The 27,336-nt window shown below is 45.0% G+C and overlaps 1 pseudogene; it reads right to left on the bottom strand.

Moving 5' to 3' along the window:
* Positions 1-698: 698 nt before the first annotated feature.
* LOC122447242 overlaps positions 699-27,336 on the bottom strand; it is a 77,135-nt pseudogene continuing 50,497 nt past the window's right edge.

Raw genomic sequence — 27,336 nt, 5'->3', positions numbered from 1 at the left:
TCCGGACACTATCTATCGGAATGTAACCACAGGCTTATCGCGGTCCTTGGCTAAGAGGAGACTCTGCCTTGGGCCCGCCGGTGTAATAAACTGCACTCCACTATCTGCATTGTAACAAATATAGTGGAGTGCAGTTTATTACACCGGCGGGCCCAAGGCAGAGTCTCCTCTTAGCCAAGGGCCCCGACCAGCATTTGTGAAAATCTTTTATACCCCATGTGTACGTGTCCAAACCCACCACCCCAATTTCCTTGAGACTTACATAAACAAAGGAAGGGTAAATACAACTACAATAACCCCATCATTCATGTGTTATGTGTTCAAAGAGTTAATAATCAATAAGCCCGCAGTTACATTCCAAACAGTTAATAATCAATAAGCTTGTGGTCACGTTCCAACCAGTTAATAATGGATAAGCCTGTGATTACATCCCGATAGATACGGGAAAAAAATTTATGACCTGTCCAGAGGCAGGGGTGATTACGGTATGTTTTCTCTTAGGTGATGAGTAACCTGGATATGATCTTCAAGGTTCCCCTGTCCGGAGGGGGTCTTATCCTTCCATTGTCATTCCCACAGGCACTAAGCCGAGAGTTCAGAGTCCACTGGAGAGGTGGCTGAGCATGATCAGCACGGACAGGCCTGAGATGGAGTCCAGGCCCTATGAATTCCTTCTTCATTCCCCCCTCTTGATGCTCTTAACTCATATTATGAGCATCATTTATAGGGATATATTGCACCCTGGCTCTCCAACTGCCAATTAGGGAGAATGACATCAACCTTTGGGTTACAAAGTTCATAATACATTGTAAAATTCAGGGTCTACAAAGTAGAACTATCAAGGCAACTATAACAGTGGTAAATATAGTTTTTCATCAATCACTCTTCACCCAAGATAGGACCTGAAGTCCAGAAAGGAATGTTTTCATTTGACATTGCTGTTACCTGGTTTTTCATGTTATCTAAAGCAGTTGATACATTGTCAGATAAGTCAGGAATGTATACACAACATTCAACCTTAATTATAGCACAGGTCCCTCCTTGAGCAGCTGTGAGTATGCCCAAAGCCATTTTATTATGAATTACCGCTTTCTTCATTTGGATTTGCTCTTCATTTAAGGCTTGGATGGCTTTTGGTCTATCTAGGAGGGCCTGTTTTGTGAAATTAGTCAAGGCCTCTACTTTAATCATAATATCTGTTGTCCCTATAGAGGGTACAAATAAGGCAGCAATATAGTTGTTAGGGGAGGCACCCTGATTGAAACCGCCCACCCTGGCCAGGCACCATAATAACCATTTGCATGAGTTGTTTTATGACAGGAGATCCTGATAAGGAGTCCGGAACTAATAAGCCACCACCAGCCGGAAGAGTTTGGGAAAGGTTGAGAGGAGACACTGCCTGTCCGTCCACTTCCCAGAACCCCTCTTGCTAGCATCCATCTTGGCTGAGCGATGCGTGCGCCACCAGGAAAGACTCTGAATTAGAATGATTGGCCAAAGACCACCCGGAAACTATCCCATCACCATAAAACCCAAGACTGCGAGCCACTTGGCAGAGCAGTTCTCCTGCAACATACTCATACCATTGAAATACAGATCTTGTCCATCTAGCATGTAAATAAGGTAGATTTACTGGGGCTTGTTGTAAGTTAGGCTTTCGTTACACTGGCATTTATATCAAATGTAACCCCATGACCTGAGTCTATTGACTGTAGGTCTTACACCAAGAGAGCAAGGAGAGGTTATGATTGACAAGAGAGAGGAAAGTCTCTTTTTGTCATTCCAGAAAAGAGCAGAGTGGTTTAAAATCTCCTTGGCAGAGCGGTGACACCCACCAAGATAGTCCATCCATCACAGACAGAGGCATAGCCCCACATACCCAGCAGTTGTAGGTGTTGTGGAAGTCCGCGTAGGAATGTGCCCATGAGATGAAAACATTGTCGAAAGTTAAATTCAAAATCACATTGATGAGGCCAAGCAGCAGGAGTTGATTGTGCAGCTTCATCCTGAGGGAGGGCTCGTCCGGGATCTTCTTTTCTTTCTTTTTAAGGATGGTCTTAGTCTCTCGAGGGTCAGCGGGGTCCCTCTGTGCAGTCCACTCAGCGTTTTCTGGGTCTGCATGGTATGCTCTCTTCACCCTCGTATGATGGATCAAGGGACAATACCTGCAACTTTAACTGCAGCAGGGGTAGTTAGAATAACCTAAGGGCCCTTTCACCAAGGGGCTAGTAAATCAAGTTTCCAATCTTTGACCCATACTTGGGCACCAAGTGTAAACTCATGAATCTGTTCCCCAAAGGGGAACGGCACCCTTTTTTGTACAAACTTAGTTACCCAATTTATTACCTTACCCAGTTCCATCTGCTGTGAAATCTTATCCCCCCTTACCTGAGGCAAATTTGTTGACACCTGTTTTATTATGGGAGGAGGCCTCCCATACACAATTTCGTATGGAGAATAGCCTTGGGACTGTGGGGTCATCCTGAGTCTGAGCAGAGCTGTCAGAAGCAAGTCCATCCAGGAGCAGTCAGTCTCTATGATCCATTTGGAGAGTCTCTTTTAGTGTCCGGTTGGTTCATTCCACCATCTCAGAACTCTGGGCCTATATTCAGTGTGCAGTTTCTATTTGATGTTTAAAGTTTTGCTTACCTGTTGTACTAAATCAGCTACAAAAGCCGGGCCATTGTCCGATCCAATGCTAGTAGGAAATTCAAATCTGGGAACTATTTCCCTAAGCAGGCACCGGGCTATTTTTGATGTTCTTTCAGTCCAGGTAGGAAAAGCTTTTACCCATCTTGAGAACGTACATACCATTACCAGCAGGTAATGGTAGTGTCGGTGAGGTTTCATTTGAGTGAAGTCTATTCCCAGGTGTTAAAGGGGCAGCGTGCCTTTCAGCTGAATACCCAGAGGTTTTTGTCTGAATACCCAAGAGGCAGCATTAACCTGTGAGCAGGCAGCATGGCCTAGATAGGTCGCTTGGTGTGTTTGGCTTACCAGAGTGTGTGCCAGCCCCTCCGGTACCAATAATTTGCCCACTTGGCAATTCTCACCATCCGTTTTCAGTCTTGGTGGCCCCTTCCGCTTTGGCTAACCTGACAGCAGTTGCCGTTGTTTTATCAGGCTAGTGCCATCAGTATATAGGACACAATTAGGGTCTGGATTCTTTAAAACAAACCCCAGATACCTTACCTCTTCTTTGTAGATCTGTGCCTTCTTTTTCAACACCTGGTAACCTGCTTCTATCAACAGCTGCAGCAGTACATTTGTCCCTTTCCAGCTTTTTTCCTTGGTATCCGCAGCCAGCAGCAGGTCATCTATGTACCGTAGGAGCCAACATCCATACTCTTCCGGATGGAATGAGTCCAGGTCGGAAGCCAAGGCTTCCCCAAAGATGGCTGGGGCGTTTTTTACACCCTTGTGGGGGGGGGTCCACAAGGTTGTGCCTTGTTGTTTGGTGCCCCCGACTGGATCTTCTCATTCAAAGGCAAAGATGGGCTGTGACGCTGGGGTGAGGTGTATGCAGAAGAAGGCATCCTTGAGATCTAGGCAAGTGTAAACTTTAGTCTTTGGTGGGAGGAGGCTGAGTAAGGTATAGGGGTTTGGAACAGTGGGGTGTAAAGTCACAATAGTCTTGTTGACTAGCCTGAGAGCTTGTACAGGCCTATAGTCCTGTCCTCTTTCCTTTTTGACTGGCAGGATTGGTGTATTCCAAGCCGACTGGCACTCTGTCAGAATGCCCATTTGTTTTGATCTATTGATGTGGGGCAGTATGCTGGCCCAGGCCTCTATCGGTAGTGGGTACTGGTGCTTTCTGACCGGGATGGTGCCTGGTTTGAGCTCTATTGTCACTGGGGCTTGATGTTTAGCCAGCCTAGAAGGAGGGAGGGGGCTGTCTTCCGCCCAGACCTCAGGGAATAATTGAGTTAGCTCTCTCTCATGCTCTTCTGGCCCACCCAGTTCTTCCTTCGGAGGCTCATGCAACCTCCATTCATCTTGGGGTGGTATTGAGAGAGAGAGAGCAAATAAGTCATAGAGTCCTTCCAGAAGGTGGGCCTCTCCTCAGGGGAGAAACTCCCTTGTGCTCCTAGTTTGGAGAGCAAGTCTCTTCCCAGCAGGGGTACTGGGCACTCAGGAATGTAGAGGAATTCATGAATCACTTGGTGCCCCCCATCTGACATTTTCTGGGCTGGCAAAACTATTTAATCATCTCTTCTCGAGATACCCCAGTTACAGCGGTAGTCTTTCTGGACAGTGGAGTCATAGGTTTCGTTACTACCGACAGTTCTGCTCCTGTATCCACCATGAAGTCAATGTTTTGGCCCCCCCTTTTAAGGTTACCATGGGCTCTCAGGGACCTGATATCTCTGAGCCCCGGCAGCCCTAGTTAATTTCCAAGTCAGCAAGCCCCACAACTGCAGGGGCTTCCTCTTCCTTCCTTGCCTTAGGGCATTCATTCTTCCAGTGGCCAAAAGTTCAGCACCGGGCACACTGGTTTGGCTGTAACGGGCCTGGGGCCTCTATTGGGACTGGTTGAAGGACTGTCCTGTCCCTGCGGCAGAGGAGGTTTTCCAGAGGGCCCGAGATAGACTTCCCCCAAGCAGCAGCTTGCACTGCAAATCTTTTGTCTGTTGTCTTTCGTCCCCTCCGGCTCTCTGGCAGAGCGCAGTCTCTGCTTAATTCCAGCGTCTCCCTCCCCTTCTTGTCAGTACTCACCGGTAGAGGGGCGTATAGCTTGGCGGTTCGGCTGGAGCTGGATCCTGGAAGTGCTGGCCAGAGGCTTTTGTCACCGGGATCGGAGCCTGCCCAAACGGCGGCTCTACGAACTCCGGGAAAGCTGGCAGAGGAGCAGTGGCTGCTGCAAGAACTTCACCTGGCCCTGGATTGGGCATCAAGGCGGCCTCCGGTCCTGGTGGAGCACTGGGAGGCAGGAGCGTCATTATCCAGCATGGGGGAGGGGTCAGGTCATCCCCGTCCAAATCCTGTAGAATTTTCTTTTTTATCATCAGTCAATTTTTGTGTCATTAATATTTTTCCCTTTCCCTTCTGGATATAGAACCTTGTCCAAGTAGGAGGGTCTTTAGCTAATCCTAGCCATGAGTCAATAGATGGATATTGATCCAGGTGTCCTGGCTCGCCTGTGACTACTGTATAGACTGCTTCCACTATTTTTGAGTTCAGGGTGTTCTCTGGTGGCCATCCTACTGCCATAGGGGTCCATTCGACCTCACAGAGTATGTGGAGGCAGTTAGGCTTCATCTTCACCCCATAGTCTCCTCCTAATCCCTTCTTTAAATTTTTAATCATGCATTCCAATATAGTTGCCTTAGATTCATTTCCCCCCATCTTGCTTACCTTCTCAGACCTTCTACTTTTTCTTTTCATTCTGTCTACAAAGTTCTCAGTACCCTATGTACTTCTGATATTTCTACTCAATGACACTTAAATTGCCATTCTGCCTCCTTCCTAATTGGGGTGAGAAGAGCCTTACTTGCCAGATCCCAGGGGGAGAAGGGGGATCAGCGTGTCTTCACCTGCCAGTCAGCACAGCTGAACCAGAACATCACATGGTGCAAGACTGTTTCTCCCTGAAAGTCTGTTCTGCCTTGGTGGCCTTGATCAGGTACGGATGAAAACACAGATGGGTTAAATATCCCATGTCCCAGGCCATCTCCAGAAAAGCCAATTCACATTCACTTCTGTATACCCCCTCCTTCTAGCCTAACAATTCCAAGGGGGTCAAGAATTCCACAGCAGATGGGACACCTCCTGGGGGAGGGCAGAATATGAGCATACAAGGACCAGTTTCCTATCCTAAAAATCCCCTGGCGATCGCTTGGTAATAATTTTCCCGGAGACAGCGTGGACACACCTCCTAAATGACCTTCACAAATTTCCTTCCTAAACCCGAGCACGCTCATCGACCTGTGTACCAAGCAATCACCGCCTGCCTATTCCAGGCTCCTGTGGGTCCCCGCTCCTTCTAGTCCCTCCCAGGGGGGTGATCAGGCCCCCTCTTCCACCCTGCTGGGTGGGTTCCTCCTCTCCTGAGTGCTCAGATCCCCTGCTGCCGTCCACGACCTGCCAAAGCTAAGAAACCGGGCGTTGAAAGGCCAAATTCTTCCAGAGGGGCGAGGCGCCTTGCCCCCTCTAGGAGATTCATTTGGGGTGGCCTCAAATGAGACCTGTCTCCTCAAAGTGAGGAATTTCTTGGCCAATGCACCAAATGTTATAGCCACGCGTTACGGGAAACAAACTCACTCAGAAGGACAATGCAGATAGTGGAGTGCAGTTTATTACACCGGCGGGCCCAAGGCAGAGTCTCCTCTTAGCCAAGGGCCCCGACCAGCATTTGTGAAAATCTTTTATACCCCATGTGTACGTGTCCAAACCCACCACCCCAATTTCCTTGAGACTTACATAAACAAAGGAAGGGTAAATACAACTACAATAACCCCATCATTCATGTGTTATGTGTTCAAAGAGTTAATAATCAATAAGCCCGCAGTTACATTCCAAACAGTTAATAATCAATAAGCTTGTGGTCACGTTCCAACCAGTTAATAATGGATAAGCCTGTGATTACATCCCGATAGATACGGGAAAAAAATTTATGACCTGTCCGGAGGCAGGGGTGATTACGGTATGTTTTCTCTTAGGTGATGAGTAACCTGGATATGATCTTCAAGGTTCCCCTGTCCGGAGGGGGTCTTATCCTTCCATTGTCGTTCCCACAGGCACTAAGCCGAGAGTTCAGAGCCCACTGGAGAGGTGGCTGAGCACGATCAGTGCGGACAGGCCTGAGATGGAGTCCAGGCCCTATGAATTCCTTCTTCAGAATGAAGGAATGAAATTCTTGTAGTTTTCAGCGTGAAGGGCACTGGTGCTGGCATAAGGAGTACAGTCTGCAGGAAGACTTAGCCAACCAAGTTATCCTCCACAGAAGAGAGACTGAAATGCAAGTCAGAGGAGAGCAAAGGTCTGGAAACAAGAGGCAGAGAGTTGGAGATCTCTGTCCCCAGTGGTCACCATCCTCAAAATAGAGAGGATACAGGATATGGTAGAAACCCCTTCAAGTATGGCTCGTGCCTTACCTCCTGCTAGAAGCCAGGTGAGTTGGCAACTTTGTAGAGGAGACTCCCATGCCATCAGCCTGTGTTACCAGTGAAGTAGAAAACCCTCACTTCCCACTTGGGAAAAATCAGAAAGTGAAACTGTTGTAGGAACCCCTTCCAGGGTCCAAACTCTTGTCTAACACTCGGAAATGAACTGTCCAAAGAGACACACATGCTGATAATGCAAGAGACTTTACTGGGAAGGGGCGCCCAGGTGGAGAGCAGGCAGGTAAGTGAACCCAGGAGAACTGCTCTGCCACATGGCTTACAGTCTTGGGTTTTATGGTGAGGGGATTAGTTTCTGGGTTGTCTCTGGCCAATCATTCTGACTCAGGTTCCTTCCTGCTGGTGCACACATCACTCAGCTAAGACGGATTCCAGTGAGGAGGATTCTGGGAGGTTGGTAGTGTTGCCAGCGCATTTGAGGTTCTTTCTTAGCCCCAAAAGAATTCTGAGATAAAGCAAAGAGGTTAAGAAAGTAAAGTGAAAGCTTATTTAAGCAAAGATATGCTGAGAGCAGGCAGACAGGTGAGGAGCTGTGGCTCTGGGTCTTTGGCAAGCTGGATCTGAGGGGCAAACAAATAAGGGGCAAAACATTCACTGAGGAAGGAGGAGTTTGGAGGTCAGCATCCCTGTTTTTCATCCCAGCTCCATTTTCCTGAGGAGCGGAGGGATTTCTGTTGTCAACTACAAATTAGCACTTGCCAAGAGCATTTGCCCTGGGCTGCTGCCTACTGGACTTTGACATTCCCTGAAGGAAATCCCTCACTGCCTCTTTGGAGCAGCCTCTCAGAGCTATCTGAGGTGCTGTCTCCCAGGCTGCAGTCCTCATTTTGACCCAAAGAAAACTTAGCTGACAACTCCCCAGGTTGGGCATCTTTCTAGTTGACAGCAGCTTTCTCATAAAGATACCGATACAAGAAGGACAGGTGACTGGTACTCTAAAACCCCTAACTTCTGGATGGTTTCTTTAGGGGAAATTTTCTGTAGGCAAAATCTGGGGGGAGGGCTGCAGGGTGTGTGGGTTTCTTCTGATTGGTTGGTGGTAAGGCAACAGGGCGGTGCCCTGGGAATCTAGTGTTCAGCCTGAAGTTACCTTCTCCACCACTGGATCATCAAAAAAGCAAAAGCGTTCCAGAAAGACATCTATTTCTGCTTTATTGACTATGCCAAAGCATTTGACTGTGTGGATCACAATAAACTGTGGAAAACTATTCAAGAGATGGGAATACCAGACCACCTGACATGCCTCCTGGGAAATCTGTATGCAGGTCAGGAAGCAGCAGTTAGAACTGGACATGGAACTATAGACTAGCTCCAAATCGGGGAAAAAAGTACATCAAGGCAGTATATTGTCACCCTGCTTATTTAACTTATATGCAGAGTACATCATGAGAAACACTGGGCTGGAGGAAGCACAAGCTGGAATCAAGATTGCCAAGAGAAATATCAATCACCTCAGATTTGCAGATGACAACACCCTTATGGCAGAAAGCAATGAAGAACTAAAGAGCCTCTTGATGAAAGTAAAAGAGGAGAGTGAAAAAGTTGGCTTAAAACTCAGCGTTCAGAAAACTAAGATCATGGCATCTGGTCCCATAACTTCATGGCAAATAGATGGGAAAACAGTGGAAACAGTGACAGACTTTATTTTATGGGGCTCCAAAATCACTGTAGATGGTGACTGCAGCCATCAAATTAAAAGACTCTTACTCCTTGCGAGAAAAGTTATGACCAACCTAGACTGCATATTAAACAGCAGAGACATTACTTTGCTAACAAAGGTCCATCTAGTCAAAGCTATGGTTTTTCCAGTAGTCATGTATGGATATGAGAGTTGGATTATAAGGAAAGCTGAGCGCCAAAGAATTGGTGATTTTTAAGTGTGGTGTTGGAGAAGACTCTTGAGAGTCCCTTGGACTGCAAGGAAATCCAACCAGTCCATCCTAAAGGAGATCAGTCCTGAATATTCACTGGAAGGACTGATGCTGAAGCTGAAGTGCCAATACTTTGGCCACCTGATTCGAAGAGCCGACTTATTTGAAAAGACCCTGATGATGGGAAAGATTAAGGGCAAGAGGAGATGGGGGGCAATAGAGGATGAGATGGTTGGATGGCATCACTTACTCCATGGACATGAGTTTGAGAAATCTCTGGGAGATAGTGGAAGAGAGGGAGGCCTGGCATGCTGTAGTCCATGGGGTTGCAAAGAGTAGGACACCACTGAGCGACTGAACAACAACAACAACAAGAACTTCCCTGGTGGCTCAGTAGTAAACAATCTGCCCGCCAATGGAGGAGAAGAGGGTTCAAACCCTGGGTCAGAAAGATCCCCTGGAGAAGGAAATGGCAACCCAATCCAGTATTCTTGCCTGGGAAATCCCACAGACAGAGGAGCCTGGCAGGCTACAGTTCGTGGGGTCCCAAAATAGTCAGACATAACTGAATGGCTGAGTGCACACACACACACTACTCAGCATATGGTTAGCCCCAAGGGATAAATTAAGCAGTATGTGAGCTCATGTATGGTTAAACCCACTCCCCAAGCCCAAGAGAAGGGACACTTTAACCCCCTTGAAATATGCCCTCCAGATAGGAGAAGCCATGGTAACCATGTGCTACCCTCCCTCAACCTGCCCTCCACTCCTTTTGGCCAGGAGACCAGAAATATCTTAGAAACATGGAAAACCTGGAGCCTGCAAGGCGAGTTATTCCTAGGAGGAAGGTATCTCACTTGAGGCCAACCACCCATCTGCCCTGAAGCTGCAGGGGGTCACTCTGTGGGGACATCACACTCGAGTGAAGGGGCCCTGATCCCCAACCTGTGGGGAGACAACCTGGGCAAACGGATCCTCTTGAGTACTGGTGTGAACCACTCTCTGACCTGAAGCCTCTCTTTCAAAAAGCAACAAGAGTGTTGCCTGAAAGAGCAGACTAATTGTAGGAATCATTGTGCTCAGAGGGCGGCTAGTGATCTTGGCTGGGGGAACCATATATAGCACTGTCGCCATAAAAACAGTAACCGCCACCATGACCATGGCCACCAGACCCGTCTCCAGAAGGTGGGAGAAGTCCTGCCCCTCCCCAGGGCCCTGACTACCCCACACTCAGCAGGAAGCTGCAGGAGCCAGACCTTCCCCATCAGCGACCTCAGGGTGGGAGACACAGGAGGGACGTGTTACCCGCAAAGCCCATCAACAGTTCCCAGGGAGGAAACATAGATGCTGGTCATAAATAAAATCTAGACTTTTTTCTTTCGCTTTGTGCTTTGAGGAGGTTCCTGTTCAAAGCAGAGGCTTTGCACCTAGCCCTTCAGACCAGAGTCCCTGGTGTGAAATACTTGCACCTTGGCTTGGCGGACTGTTTGCAGAAACATTGTGTCCTGCACTGTAATTCAAATTGGCATCCAAGGATGCCAAGTGTGTGCAGAGGTGTTGTACCCATCGCTGTAATTCAATAGGGCAGCGAGGGGGCCATGTCAGTGTCACTGTACTTGCACTGTGATTCAAGATGGTGTCCGGGGGGCGTTTGCAAAGATGCTGCGCCTGGCACTGCGATTTGGAGTCATGGGGAGTCGCCGGTGCACATGTGTACTTGACCCACAAGAGCTGCAACTGCCTCTTGGTGGATTGGAACCAAATAAAGCAGCGAGGCCAAGTGCCTTCAGGGGGAATGAAAGTGAAAGCATGAGTTGTTCAGTCCAGTCCGACTCTTTGCAACCCGGACTATATATCGCCTTCCGGGCTTCTCTGTCCATGAGATTCTCCAGGTAGGAATATTGGAGTGGGCTGACCATTCCCTTCTCCAGAGTATCTTCCTGACCTAGGGATTGAACTAGGGTCTCCTGCATTGTAGGTGGATTCTTTACTGTCTGAGCCACCAGGAAAGTCTGCCTTCAGGGGGAGTGTGTGCTAAAGGTTAAGCTCTCCCCCTCCTTTTCTTTCTTTCTTTCTTTTTTAATTTTTTCCCCCTCCTTTTCTTATCAATGACTGAAACTTTCCTGTGCATCTCATCTGATCCTTTTCTGCGCACCAGTGGAAGGACCTCTGTTGATGTCTGACTCAGGAGGGTCAGTAACAGAACAAAAAGAAATCAAACCCTCTTCTGCCCCGTAATGGTGTGTTAGTCTCCTATAGAGAAGGGAAATGCACTGGAATGGCTAAGAAAATTATTTCTTGATACAAGCGTGGTCTGCATTGGCCCCTTTAAAAGTGATATTTACTTTGGAAAATTCATGCCTCCCCTCCTGATAGAAGCCAGGTGAGGATTATAGACCTTCTATCAAGAACCTGACACTCAGGGACCTCTCGGAGGTAGGATTCTTTTTTTGTTTGTTTTTTGTTTTTTAGAGGTGGAATTCTTGGAAGGAAATCCATTGTCTGGGAGACCCAGGCTCACAGTAGAGCCAGGAGCCAACTGTATCAGAGTGTTTTCTCCTTCAGACACTCCCACCCTGCTGACCTGAGCCCCAGGAAACACCCCTGTCACTCAACTGAGTATTTAGACTCAAGACTTGGTGACTGGGCAGGGGAATGGAGCCTGATTCAGGAGATGAGACCTTCATGGGGATGAGGTTTTTCCTATGAGGCTTGGTCTCCTGCAGGAGACAGGTAGAGATTCATGTGAACAGAGTGGAAGGGGGCTTTCAGTAAAAAACCAAGGGCAAGAGAGGTGGTGTTGCCCTGGGGAGTTCCCATGAAGGGGTTCTTTTTTGCTAAATGACCAAGTGTTCATGTGATTTCCCTTTTAGAACCTGGGAAAAGACAAGTTGTGAAAAACTTCAGCCATTTCCCTTCTGCAGTGAAATAAATACCCTTTTGACTTTATTCCAGCTCTTGAGTTAACAAAATGAGAACACCCCTGCCCAGCGCAGGGCTGCAGTTCCAGGGAGGCTGACGGACAGGATGGTGAGATGGAAAGGGGAACAGTCTCCCTGCTTCCACTCACTGACCTACTGGGGAGAGAGCGTCATCCTGTCAAGTGGACCGTGACTCAGAAACTCAGGTCCTGAGAGCAGTCCTGTAAAGGGGCAGAGCAGGAGATGAGGGGAGAATTCCCCACAGTATCAGCAGTCCTGTGAAGGGGACAGAGTAGGAGGTGAGGGGGGAATTCCCCACAGTAGCAGGGAGCTTTTCTTAGTGCACAGTCAGGAACAGCAGGGAGAATGAATCTGCTGTCTGTCACTGCATAAACCACCTGAGACATAAGCGGCCTAAAGCTGTGATCACTTATTCATTACTCAGTACAGTTGTGAGGTCTGATGAGGCAGGGTTGTTGTTGGCCTCCTGGGCTCACTCACAGGCCTGCCTGCAGCTGGGAGCCCCTCTGGCACTGGGTGTCCATACGGGCCTCATTTCCACCGTAGGCTGAGCTGGGATGGCTGGAGGACATGGGGTGGCCTGGTTTCTCTCCCCACATGGCCTCTCACCTCAGATTGCTGACAGCTCGATGGTCAGGGAGGGAGTCTCTGATGGAGTCACCTGTGAGCTGAGGTCTCCTAAAGGATTAGAAGGCATCAGTGAGCAGGGAAAGGGGGGAGGGGCTGGTAAGAGGGAGGAAACAATATATGAGGGAATAGCAGGTGCCAAGACCCTGTGAGGTAAGAAGAAACACGACACTTTCTAGAAAAATAGGAATAAAGTTAGTTTGGTTACTGCATGGAACACAAGAAAGGAGAGAGGGTGGGTGCCAGGTCACGCAGGTTCAAGGAGTGGAGGATTTTTTGGTTAATCTTAACAGAAAAAATGGGAAAGATTAAATAGTTTTAAGGAATGGCATGACATGTTACAAGTTGCCTCTTAAAGAATGAGCATGGTTAAGTTTTGGAGGTTTTGCAGGGAGACTGAATGCAGGCTTTCTCAACCTCAGCACCACTGACATTTTGGATTAGATAATTCATTATCAGTGGTGGGAGCTGTCCTATACATTGTAAGGTGTGTAGCCGTGTCTTTAACCTCTACTCACTAGATGCCACCAGTCTTTGCCCACCTGCCGCTTAGTTGTGACAACTAAAAATGTGTCCAGATTTTGCCAGATGTCCTTGGGGAAGCCAACTTCTTATTGAGAATCACTGGGCTGGAGTGAATTCAGGGCTTTTTTGCTCACTATTTCTGTGTCTTCTGAGAGAGAAATACTTATCACCTGGGCTTGGGTGGTGGAGGTGGAGCTGAGATGAGCAGATGGGATTAGAGATTCAAGAAGATCAACGCATTAGTATTTGGGTGGACAGACTTCAAACCCCCCCGCCCCCGCCTTTTTTTTTAGTGAACTAGTCCTCAATCTCCTCTCTATTTGCCTCCTTCAACGTTCTAGCTGCTCTGAGAAAAGAATCTTGCCGGGCCTGCCGGCAAAAGGAACAGGTCGAGGACGCAATCACCAGAGCACCTGAGAAATAAAAGACTCGGAAAGATGGGGTTGAGAGGGACGGAGTCAGCTTGTGACTGATTCTGACGACTTTATTGAGGGGTAACATACATATATATGCTAACAGGATTCACCAAATTTTAGATCAAAGACTTGCATACGTGCAGAACTGCAGACACTAGTTTTAGCTCAGGAGTTTTATCTTAACTCTCGCAGAGCATGGCACCAGCGTCTTACAATCACTTAAAGACTACCTAGACATAAACCATTCACAGGAGCCGGATAATCTTATCACAGTCAGGAAAATGGGCAAATGGTGGCTGCAGCGATTTCCTTGAGGGAGGTGAGAAAGGCCAATTTGCACTTTAATAAATCAGGGGTGGCGGGACAGAGAGGGACCTCTTAGATCTCTCTCAGGGCCGAGAAGGGGCCTGAGCAGTCAGGCCGGCTCCCGCAGAATCTGGTCTTGTTTGTGTCGGGAAATACTCATAGTCAGAGGGCAAAAGGATAACATGTGAGATATAAAATTCATTTTCACTCCTTTGTCATTTGTGGATACAAGACTTATGTAGGGTCAAAGTCTGATCAAGGAATTGATTGAAGATCAGGAAGGTAGGGCGTTTCCAGGCTTATTCTGAATGAGGGGAGTTTAGATATTTGGAGAGCAAACCATGAGACAGTGGAGAGAGGACTCTGAAATGAACTTGCGTGAGGCGCTGGCAGCAAACCTCAGCAGTGAGAGATGCAGTTGTCCAGTGTTTCAGCCATCAGCCCACCTGTCTGCAGAGGCCAGTGTGTCCTTTTTTATTACAGCAGTGTCCTCCTCCCCTTGGTTTTTACACAAAGGCTAATAATTCTCTATCCTGTGCCTGTTTGTAAGGAAGCTTTGTGAGGAATGGTGAGTTGCCAACCCTAAAACACTTGGAATTCATCTGATAAAAGACCCTGCCCTGATTTTTCTACCAAGAAAGTACAGTTTTCTGTAGGAGATGAAAGGTTGTGTTTTCTGCTCTTGTAAGGAAAAATAGAAACCAAAACCCCTTTCAAATCAAAGTATTTTTCTTGAGTCAATAGCGCCTCCTGAGCCTCCAGCCAAGTCCATGAAAAGGCTTTGTTAGATTATCTAAAGCATCCAGGGTTCATAAAGGTCATCATATCATTCATGCTGAGCTTGAGAAGTCTGTCCTTTCTCTGCTTCTCACATGCAGAGGAAATTGAATGAGAAATTTTTATTTCATTTCTACCCTCTTCCCACTCTTTTCTTTCTGACTTAATGAATGTAGTCACCCAGAAGGTAATCAGTCATGTTATGGTGTATTTTACTGTAAAGTGTGATTATTAAATTCATGAAAATATAATCACATAAAATTTAGAGAACAATATGAAGAACTGAAAGTCAATTCTTTTCTTCATGGTCAGAAGGCTGGTGCCTTTCCTTCTACCCCCCAATTTTTCTCCTGGACAAAGGAGACCATGAACTATCACCACAAACCATAGAGCCGGAAGTCAGGACACAGTCCTACCAATTCTCACTTTAGAAGTGAGCAGAAGACTCTTTAATTACATTAATAAATTACATTATATTAATTACAATAAATTAGATGGGTTGGCAGAAATTTAAAAAATTACCATGTGGTAAGCATCACAGTAATAATGGTTACAAGTAAGAATAAATGCTAAAATTAATAGGCAAAAAAACAGATGAGAAACAGGATATCTGCAGAGTCTTAAAGCATTAACACAGCCCCACAAGACCCTAAGAAAGTTGAAAGGGAAATAGGACATTTACAGTGGAGAAACCTGTGATCGAGTTAACATCACCGTGTTGAAACATCTATATCATGTGTCTCCAATAAGATGTCAGCTCGACTGGCTACAGAGTGCCCAAATAACACATTTCTGGGTGAGTCTGTGAAGGACTTCTGGATGATCAGCATTTGAATCAGTGAACTCTGTAAAGTAGATTACCCTCCCCAGTGTGGGTTGCCATTATCCAACCTGTTAAGGGCCTGAATAGAAGCAGGGCAGAAGACAAAGGAATTCCCTCCCTTTTTTTTTTCCTGCCTCACCACTTGAGTGGATGTCTCATCTCATCTTCTCAGTCCTTGGACTGATATTTACACCTTTGCCTCCCCTGGTTCTCAGGCCTTGTTGGAACTTGGACTGAATCACGCTACTGGCTTTCTTGGGTCTCCAGTTTGCAGATGGCAGATAGTGGGACTTCTCAGCCCTCATAATCATGTAAGCCAACTCTTGATAATGAATCTTCTTTGTAAGGGTCTATATACATATAGGTATATGCTGATGAAACATAGATCAGTAGTTGATTTAAGAAAGAACTGGAAAATTCTATTGATGCCAACTTGGGTATTATAACCCCAGAAGATAGTTTTCTAGAAAGCAATGAGAACTCTTCTGTTGCATTAGAGATCAATGCACAGTTATGTGTGTTTTTGAGGCGAAGGGCAATTTGTCAGACGACATATTGACAGTTATACAATTCAAATCTGCTGGTACAAAGTTGTGGGTCATCCTGACTCTTTACAAGGTTAAGAAGGCTGGTTATCTCCTAAGGAGTTCTGCATGATACACACTAAAGGGGAAGGAGGTGGCTCAAACATGCAGAGAGAAATTAAAATTTTTCTTGTCTTAAAAAAAAAAAATTAAAAAAAATTTTTTTCTTGTCTTGTCAAAAAATATGAATCTTATTTCATCTTCTGTTAGTTCTTTTTCTCTGGAAGGGCACAACATCATTTCTGTGGTGTTCTTGCCAAAAATGTATAACCTGAATTTAATCATGAGAAGACAGTAGACAAGCCCCAAAGTCACCAGGAACCTTCCTGTTGCCACATTCAATGACCATTTCTCATCCCAAGTTTTACTCAACCTGTAAGCATTATGTAATATTGTTGAACAGCTGCCTTTGAATCACTTTCTTCTTTTGCTCTCTGGGGCATAACTCTTTCAGTTCTCTGACTCCCTTATAGTTAGTCACCTCTTCTGATTTCTTTTCATCATCCTAACTTTTCCTTTCATCCTCTGTACTGACACCCACAATGATCTCATTCACTCCCACGGCCTCTCAGCTGTAGGAAGACCAGTGATTACACACACTTTCTAGGCAGCAGCAATAAAGGAGGGCGAGATAAGGTCCCCCAACAAATACCCTTAAATCTTATAAGCACAGAACTCCACTTATATTCCATCAGCCGGGATTTAGTCTCATGGCCACTCTTAGCTGGAAGGGCCATGTGCCAAGCTGGAAACAAGAGTTCTATTATTATGAAATAAGAGAAGAACAACCATTGGAAAATTAATAACTCTTCTATAGGTGGCAAATCTTATCACTCCTCTAGTTTAGACAGTGCAGAAGTCAGATAGATCTAGAATAAAGCAAGTGGCTTATTATAAAATTAATCAGAAAGTGAAAGTGACGTGTTAGTCATTCAGTTGCATCTGACTCTTTATGACTCCGTGGACTGTAGCCTGCCAGGCTCTTCTATCCATGGGGTTTCTCCAGGCAAGAATACTGAAGTGGGTTGCCATTTCCTTCTCCAGGGGAGATTCCCAACCCAGGGATCGAACCGTGGTCTCCTGCAATGCAGGCAGATTCTTTACCATCTGAACCACCAGGGAAGTAAAAATTAATCATATGGTAGCTCTAATAATAGCTGCTGTTCTAGATTAAATTCTTTCCTAGAGAAAATCGACATAGCACCTGCTACCTGATATGTAGCTATTGAGGGGACAGTTTCTTTGCTCTCACCAAATAAACAGGGAGCATAATAGGCAGTTGACTTATCTTGATGTAGAATGACATGAAATGACAGAAGGCATTTTGCCACAATAGTCTGCAGTGACTTTTATCACCTCCTTATTGCAGAGGGTAGCAGTCTGGTCCACTGCTTTGATAAGGCTCTGTTGATAGCGCCTGCAGAGTAGGAAGTAGCAGTCTTTGCACCAAATGCTTATCTCGGGAGAAGTGACCTGCTGTAGTGTATCAGCCACATTCAGGGATAGAACTATATAAGTTGATGTGAGATATTCCCTGTTAGCAAAATTTTGAGTGGTCTGTACACTTCATTACCCACCTTGCCTAGAAGGCATAGGTTGAAAAAGATGAACAGACATGAATGTATATCCCCTTCCTCCCTTCCTTCTAACCTCCCTTCCTCCTTCCTTCCTGTCTATCTATCTATCTATATGTCGGGGGAGTGTATAATTTCCTTGGTTCTGTCTTGCTACAGCAAAAATTTGAAGCAACAGACGGACCAGTGTTACAGTTGTTTTATTTGGCAAGCAAAGAAAAATATATCCTCCAGGCATGAGGGCGGGTGACCCAAAAGAAAGAAGAGAAGAGAGGCCAGGGGCTCAATTTTGGCTCCTCTTTTTATGTGTTTTTTTCTCCTCCCCCCGAGCCTGCCCTATGTAAACTGGGCTAGCCAGGAGAGCTGTTTGCTTTACCTGATGTTCTTACTCCAGTCCTCTGACCTTCCTTTGTTCTATTTTTGAGGGCTTTCCCTTTCTTTGTCTTTTAGCCACCACCATTATAGATTCCTTTTTCCTATTCTAAATACCTAACATATCTGTCTATCTATCTATCCATCTATCATGGCTGCAGTTTTAGCCAGATTGTAGGAATTAATGGTTGGAAGATTTTTAATTATTTATTTATTTTTGGCTGTGTGCAGTCTTCCTTCCTGTGCAGGCTTTTCTCTAGTTGTGGTAAGTGGGGACTTCTCATTGCAGTGACTCCTCTTATTTTGGATCACAAGCTCTAGGGTGCTTGGGCTTCAGTGGTTGCAGCACGTGGGATCACTAGTTGCAGTTTCTGGGCTTGAGAGAACAAGCACAATAATTGTGGCAAACAGGCTTAGTTGCTCTGTGATATGTGGGATCTTCCCCAGAGATCAAACCCATGTGTCCTGCATTGGCAGGCAGATTCTTTACCACTGAGCCACCAGGGAAGTCCCTGGTTGGAAGATTTGTAACAAATTCAAGAGAAGAGACATATGAATGAATGAATGGATGGACCTATGACATCATCACACTGTCCCATGTGATTGCTCACTGGGAGTCCCTCACTGCTGAGTGTGTTTTCAAATCAGGTATTTCCACTCTACAACGGCTCTTTGCTCAGTCTCCTTCAGTTCAGTTCAGTCACTCAGTCATGTCTGACTCTTTGCGATCCCATGGACTGCAGCACGCCAGGCCTCCCTGTCCATCACCATCTCCTGGAGTCCACCCAAACCCATGTCCATCCAGTTGATGGTGCCATCCAACCATCTCATCCTCTGTCGTCCCCTTCTCCTCCTGCCCTCAATCTTTCCCAGCATCAGGGTCTTTTCAAATGAGTCAGCTCTTCGCATCAGATGGTCAAATTATTGGTATTTCAGCTTCAACATCAGTCCTTCCAAAGAACACCCAGGACTGATCTCCTTTAGGATGGACTGGTTGGATCTCCATCTCCTTAAGACCTGCTTAACGAGCTCATGAACAAAGTGGCACAGGTGCTGGGGATGGAAGCCATGCCTAGACTCCATAACACAGATTCCTTCTCGTCAAGTTAGCTTGGCTGCTATCACTATGGAGTGTCCAGTTTGCCCACATCTGTAGCAACCAACCCCAAAACCTCAATATGATTCCATACTGTCAGGGGAGTGTGTAATTTCCTTAGTTCTTTCTCGTCGCAACAAAAATTTGAAGCGACAGATGGACCAGCGTTACAGCTCTTGGACAGGCCAGTGTTACAGTTCCATCTTACAACTCAGTTTTGTTTAGAAAGTAAAGGAAAATACTTCCTCGAGTCATAAGGGAATGCCGACCCAAAAGACATGAAGAGAAGAGAGGCCCCCAGCCCAATTTTGGCTTCTCTTTTTTTTTTGGCTTCTCTTTTTATATGTTTTTTTCTCCTCCTCCTGGGCCTGCCCTATGTAAACTGGGCTAACCAGGAGTGCTGTTTGTTTTACCTGAGGTCCTTACTCTGGTCCTCGGACCTTCCTTTGTTCTATTTTTGTGGGCTTTTCCCTTCCTTATTTAGCCATGGCCATTCTGGACTCCTTTTTTCTATTCTAACTACCTAATAATACCACCAAAGGATACAAAGCCACCCGAGCTGTCTCCTGGAATATGATGTCTTGGGCCCTTCCAGTGTAGCTAGGGCAGCTTGTCTGTAGTGGGATAGACTCATTCTGAATTTGGAATTGGTTTCCCTGTGAGCCATGTTAGTGCCAGCCCCACCATCTATGGCATTAACTGAATGCCTTTTACAAAGTCATGCATTCTGCTCCAAAGTTGATTCTGATCAAGGTTACTTAACCATGTGCATGAGCTGCTGCTGTTGCTGCTGCTAAGTCATTTCAGTTATGTCCAATTCTGTGTGACCCCATAGACGGCAGCCCATCAGGCTCCCGCATCCCTGGGATTCTCCAGGCAAGAACACTGGAGTGGGTTGCCATTTCCTTCTCCAATGCATGAAAGTGAAAATTGGGAGTGAAGTCGCTCAGTCGTGTCTGACTCTTAGCGACCCCATAGACCACAGCCTACCAGGCTCCTCTGTCCATGGGATTTTCCAGGCAAGAGTACTGGAGTGGGGTGCCATTGCCCTCTGCATGAGCTATGGGGCTGCAAATTCTCTACATCAGTTTCACTAGATTAGGTCTAATGAGCCCAGGGTCCTGACCTCCTCAATATGGACTTTCTTCCAGTTTTATTCCATCATCAACCAGAACAGACTTTTTTTCACTTGGTGGTTTTGCTTCTTCCTAAAGGGAGCACCTCCATCTATATTTCTACCCCTGCCCCCCATGTTGAGAACTGCTGCTGCTTCTAGCTTCCAGAACTGTGAAATAATTAATTTCTTATATGTGTGGTTGTTGCACCCAGTTTGTGGTAATTTATTATAACAACCCTAGGAAACTATAGCCATATTCATTCATTGATTTCAGAAATATTTATTGGTCCTCTCTACCATTCACCAAACATTCTTAAAGACACAAAGGAATACAGGGTTGAAAAAAAACAGATAAATAGGGTCCTTTCCAGCTTAGTAGAGGACAACATATACAGAAGTGAAAAAACAAACAATAACTTCAGATAATAGGGAGAGCTCTGCAATATATACAGCAATTAGAGGTTTCCTTTTAAGGATACCAGTGATTGATTTAGGGCCCACACTAGTCAAGTATGACCTTGATTATACTTATATTTTATTTTTTTGGCCATGCAGAATGGCTTGTGGGATCTTAGTTCCCACCTCAGTGAAAGCACTGAGTTCTAACTACTGGACTGGTGAAATGAATGTTTCATAATAAACTTATGGGTGCAGAAGTAGACCCTCACTGGTGATTCAGTGGCACTCAAATGACATGAGTATACTAAAATATTTTAGACAGCATCATGTCAACCACACCTTACATGAACAAGGTAGAAATAAGACTTTGAGAGACTTCCCTCACTCTTCTTTTGGACTAGATCTCAAGGCATGTTTCCAAAATGGTCTTGTGTGCCCAGCTATGACTTCAGAGAATTTTGACTACCAGTGGGTTAACTACTGCTTATCTCTAGACTGTATATCAGTCTCAAATCAAACCTCTCATAAGGGTAGTTAGAGCACATATAAGGACAGGGAGCCCGGACTTCACAGAGTTTACAGAACAAGTTATGTGAACTGTTTTTATGCTCGTGTGTGTGTGTGTGGTCAGTCAATCAGTCATGTGTGACTTTTTGTGACCTCATGACTGTAGCCCACAGGCTTCTCTGTCCATGGAATTCTCCAGGCAAAAATACTGAAGTGGGTTACCATTTCCTACTCCAAAGGACCTTCCTGAGCCGGGGATTGAATTTGTGTCTTTTGTGTCTCCTGCATTGGCAGGCGGATTCTTTTCCACTGTGCCACCTCGGGATCCCTTGCTTGCTCATAAATGTTTGTTAATAACTGAATCTACTCGTGGCAGAATTCCATCTGAAATCAGCTCTCATTAAAATTCTATAGCAAGAAAAAAATTCTATAGCAAAATTGTTGGGGAATAGTTAGCCTTTTTTTTTTTAACAACTTTTGGCAGCTATAGAATCTACCAAAAAGACTCTAATAGCTGTGCACAGGCAGCTGCCTGGGTAGTTCTCAATACCATGGGAACAATGCAAGGCAAGGCATGGACCATCACTCAGTCTACATTCTATCTCTGTTTTTGATTTTGGTGTTTTTTTTTTTTTTTTTAGTTGAAACTGCTGGACCGCCAGGGAAGTCCCTGAACTCTCTTATTTGAGCCTGATTCTGAATGCTTCTGACCTCATACTGAGCCTGCACTTTCTGCTTTTCTCTTATTCCCTTTGATTGATATCTTGGTTGGCACTGTCTGTCTTCCACTTCAGTTTCCTTCCAGATATTGCCTTTTAGCACATCCTCGACTCTAGGTGTTGCTGCTGAAATCAAGCCCTCTCCACCTGGGAACAGCACAAGTTTCAGGAACTCTGCTCGAGACCAGTGCCCCAATTTCTCTTGTCTAGTCAGGTCACTTGGGCATTTCTTAGAGTCATGGGAAACCTTCAAGCCAGTTCCTATCCCAGTTGTTATATATACCACATTAGTCCTCAGCATAATATGACACAATCATTAACTTGGACTGCAAACTGAATTGAGAAAAACAAGGAGGTCTGACTTTAAATGATAAGCCTCAAAATCTTGCTAAGAGGGGTATATTGAATAGCGCCCGTGACCATTGTAGATGTACATTGGAATCTCAATAGTTAGGCTTTAGCCTGGGCCAAGCCGTCACTCCCTGAGCTACAAGAGTGCATACTTTGCCCTGGAGCTCATCTGACTTGGAATTTGGAAACAACCAAGTTGAGTCAAGATGTGGTTTGTGTTCCCTTTCAGAATTCAATGGTAAGGATGACTTAGCAAAAATGTTTTGATGAAACTTCTTTTTTTTTAGTACGAGTGATGCAAATTTACTGATTTAGTTATAGATTTAAATCAGTGTCCTCTACAAAGTATAGGCAGAAAACAAGCTGTGGCCTGATATCAAGTGTATAAATAGGGATGTAAACTACAAGCAGCATTGCTAAGATGTTAGCAAGACTGTCTTACAGGTTCCATGAACTGTGAATTCTTAAATACCTGGAAATACAGCCAGGTATTTCTGAGTCACTAAAGGGGCCCAGGAGAGGTCTCCAGGGCTGGGAGTAACCTTGGGCCACAGAGTAAACCTGACTCCTCCTGTTGACTGAAAAGACCCCAGTCCTCACCCTTCTGTGGGAAGGTTCAAAGACCTGCCATCCTAGCTGTGTTATGTGTTTGCCTTTCTATCACCTCTACTTGGTGACATGAAGGACCATCCCAGAAACACCAAGACTTCACAAGAAGGCAATTTGAGAGGGGTGTGAAGTGCAGGAAGTACTCCAGCCCAATGATTAGTACCTTGGTCTGGTTCCTGGAAGGCTGCACTGACACGGGAATCAGAGGGCCACACTGCAACAAAGGTCCATCTGGTCAAGGCTATGGTTTTTCCAGTGGTCATGTATGGATGTGAGAGTTGGACTATAAAGAAAGCTGAGTGCCGAAGAATTGATGCTTTTGAACTGTGGTATTGGAGAAGACTCTTGAGAGTCCCTTGGACTGCAAGGAGATCCAACCAGTCCATCCTAAAGGAGATCAGTCCTGGGTGTTCATTAGAAGGACTGATGTTGAAGCTGAAACTCCAGTACTTTGGCCACCTCATGCGAAGAGTTGACTCATTGAAAAAGACCCTGATGCTGGGAAAGATTGAAGGCGGAAGGAGAAGGGGACAACAGAAGGTGAGATGGTTGGATGGCATCACTGACTCAATAGACATGAGTTTGAGTAAACTCTGGGAGCTGGTGATGGACAGGGAGGCCTGGCAGGTTGCCTGGCGTGGGGTCGCAAAGAGTCAGACAGGACTGAGCAACTGAACTGAACTGAACTGAACTGCCTGGAAGTACCAGGAAACCCCCTCTGGAGTGACTTCTCACAGTGCCCAGTGCACTGACAGGACAGTGGTTCTCCCCACCCTTGAGTGAGATTTCCCTAGAGCTGTTGTCCTGGAAGAACAACAAATACCACACCCCTGAGAGACGTGTGTTGTTTTCAGCTTACCTCTTAACCACATGAAGAGAGCTACGGCTGCTCATGAATGCAAGAGAGGCTGCCCAGGGGCACCTGCTGAAACTTGGCGTGGGGAGGCTCCATTGATTTCACAATTAGGGGCTGGGCTGGGCACTGCTGCCAGGTTTCCATGCTCTTACTTTATCCCTGAGTCAACATGGCTGGAAAGTTTACTCAGCTAAGTGAGCCTTGGGTTCGCTGCACCCTCTCCCGTCTCGTAGCTTCATTATCTGTCTCTATAATGGTGCCCAGTGATCCCAGCCTTTGGTGCTGGAGGAGCCAGTACCAAAGTTCTCGGAAGTTTACAAGAGAACATACTTTCAAAGCAGGTGCTGGCATCAGGCAATGGCTTATCTCTAAACTCCAGGATACCTGTAAGAATCCTAACTGTGAGAGCAAGACCATGTGGTTAACTTGCTAGAAGGTGTCATTTCTTTTGAACTTTACAATTCACACTGTGAGGAGAAAATCAGGCATACCCCTCCCAGTTGTAGACATCTTAAACGTTTGAACTGGTTTTCCTACCACAAAAATGCAGGCCATTCTTTTTAATTATTTAAATGTTCTAATTTTTTATTGGAGTATAGTTGATTTATAATGCTATGCTATTTTTAGTTGTATAGCAAAGTGATTCAGTTATGTGTATACATATACCTACTCTTTTTAAGATTCATTTCCCCATATAGACCATTCCAGAGTACTGAGTAGCATTGCCTGTCCTCATTAGTATTGCAGGCATTTCTTAAAAAAATTTTTTCTTTTCAATTTTTAGCTGCATCATGTGGCATTAGGGATCTTAATTCCCTGACCAGGGATCAAACCCGTGCCCCCGGCATTGGGAACAGGGAGTCTTAACCACTGGACTGCCAGGAAGTCCCTGCTGGCATTCTTAAAAAACTTGTTTTGTCTTTCTCTCCTCTCTTTCCCTCTACCTTTCCTTCCCTCTGTCTCTCTTCCTCTCTCTCCCTTTTTCTATCCATTGCTGAGCTGCTCTCCTAATTCTACAGAAGTCATCTTTGACATATGCTTCTCCCTTCTCCCTAATTTAGTTAAGCAAGTACTCTTTTTATTTCCCCCTTTGCAAGTGTTTGGGCTTCCCTGATAACTCAGTTGGTAAAGAATCTGCCTGTAATGCAGGAGACCCCCGGTCTTCCTGGGTCAGGAAGATCCCCTGGAGAAGGGAAAGGCTACCCACTTCAGTATTCTGGCCTGGAGAATTCCATGGACTATACAGTCCATGGGGTCGCAAAGAGGCAGACACTTGCAAGTCTTTACATCCAACTCTTTTCCTGTTCCCTGGACACTCCTGTATTTTAAGCTCTTGAAGTTGGATTTAACTAACAGTCTATATACGAACCTCATGCTAGCTACAGAGATAAAAGCAAATATAAGATTTAATCCTTGTCAGCAAGTTATCCTTGTGTATTTTGGGCAAAACATAAAGATGGGGAAAGCTATATAGTTTCTATAGAATAGATATTGAATATATTGCCTTAAAAATAAAAAAAAAATTTGTGTGCTTGTTTGAAATATTTTTGCTGATCAGTGCTTTGATGGGATACTCCCTGTGATCCTCAAGTCTTTCCTCAAAGAAGTAAATACCCACTAAAACCAACCAACCAATCAACCAAGGCCAAAAAATTCCTGTTAGAGCTTATTTACTCTATCTCAGGTAATGACCTAAGAGATTAATAAAAAGTAATTTGTATTATAAATATAGCTCACAACCTTTGAGTCAGTTATTATGATTCTTCCCTTTATACAGATTAAAAAATTGAGCACGGAGAACTTGAGTAAATTCCCCAAACTTTTATGGCATGAACTGCAAAGGGAGTATTCAGATGTAGGTGGAAGACCTGACTGTAGATCTTAGGCTCTTAGCTACTACATCAATGGCTTTCAACGTATTGGACTGACTGGGACCCATTGTTAGAAATATATTTTGCATTGTGATCCAGTGTTATCTAAACTATTCAGATAATGAAACTGAAGCACTGAAGGTTGAGTAAAGTTTTTCAAGTAAAGAACAGAGCTAGATTTTGAACACAGAACTCTAGTTTCAGAATCCGTTCTATCAATCACATGGTGTCATGCAGTATGAGCTTAATAGATATGTTTAATGCTCATCCCATTTTGGATTGTAGGATATTTGCTTTAGCTTTGCCATTTGTAGTTTTCTGGGATGGGAAGCAACAGACTTCTCTGAAATCTCCAGAGAGGTGATCGGGCATCAGAGACAAGATGGACATATTTTGGGGCCAAACATCCCATTTTTCTACTTGTTGAACGAGTTCTATGAATTCTCACAGAATTGACCAATGAATGCATGTTGCCTTAATTATCAAGTTTCTATAATTTCAAATCATTAAGCAATTTATAGAATTAAATGCAGCACTATAGGCTAATAGACATTTAGAAATGATCTTATAATCTTATGCTGTGCTATATACTATGCTAAGTAGCTTCACTATATCCAACTCTGTGTAACCCTATGGACTCTATGTAGCCTGCCAGGCTCCTCCGTCCACGGGATTATCCCGGCAAGAATACTGGAGTGGGTTGCCATGCCCTTCTCCAGAGGAATCTTCCTGACCCAGGGATTGAGCCCACATCTCTTACGTCTCCTGCATTGGCAGGTGGGTTCTTTACCACTAGCGCCACCTGGGAAGCCCTATAATCTTATAGTCATACTTTTTTTTTTTTGGCTGTACTGGGTCTTCAGTTCATGGGCTTAGTTGTCCCAAGTTATGTGGGATGTTAAGTCCCTGACCAGGAATTGAACCCTTATTCCTTGCATCGGAAGGGCAATTCCTAACCACAGGAACACCAGGGAAGTCTCTAGATATCTGTGTTTTTGGCTACTCTGCATGGGATCCTAGTTCTGTGACCAGGGCTTGAACCTGGTCTCCCATGCCAGTGAAGGCACTATTCTTAATCACTGGACTATCAGGAAATTCTCTATAGTTATATTTTGTTATTATTTTCCACAAAATTATCTCACTAGACCTCAAAACAATTTATGAGATATTGGAAATGGTACACAAGAATGTTTCACTAAACGTTTAACAATTTTTTTATCTTCTCAAAGAGCCAGCTTTGGATTCATTTTCAAACTTGTTTTGCTGTTTGCTATTTCATCAACTTATTCTTTGATCTTAATTATTTCCTTTCTTAATTTGGCTTTGACTACTTTATCTTTTCTAGTTTTTTTTTTCTTAGTGTACTTTGCAGCTTGGGGGATCTTACTTCCCTGACCATAGGATCAAACCTATGCCCCTGGCAGTGGAAGCACAAATTCTTAACCATTGAACCACTAGGGAAGGCCCCTTTTCTAGTTTCTTACGGGAAAATTTGAGGCTGATTATTTGGGGCCTTTTATTCCTTTCTAATATAGTGCTGTAACTTCTCAAGAGCTGCTTTGCTGGCATTCTACAAATTCCAACATATTCTGTTCTCACTTTGAATCAGCTCAAAATATTTTCTAATTTCCTCTTGATTTCCTCTCTGATCCAAGGGTTATTTAAAAGTATATTCTTTTATTTCCAAATATTTAAAGATTTTCATGATATCTTTTTATTACTGATTTCTAATTCAATTCCATCGTGGCCAGAGAATATTTCTGATATGACTTGAATCCTTTTGAATTTACTGAGACTTATTTTATGGTCTATCTTGGTTAACGTTCTATCAGTTCAGTTCAGTCGCTCAGTTGTGTCCGACTCTTTGCAACCC

This window comes from Cervus canadensis, chromosome 9 (assembly GCF_019320065.1).
Source record: "Cervus canadensis isolate Bull #8, Minnesota chromosome 9, ASM1932006v1, whole genome shotgun sequence".
In the NCBI taxonomy this organism is placed as follows: domain Eukaryota; kingdom Metazoa; phylum Chordata; class Mammalia; order Artiodactyla; family Cervidae; genus Cervus; species Cervus canadensis.
Note: the sequence above shows the minus strand (reverse complement) of the source record. Positions and strands in the feature narration are given on the sequence as shown.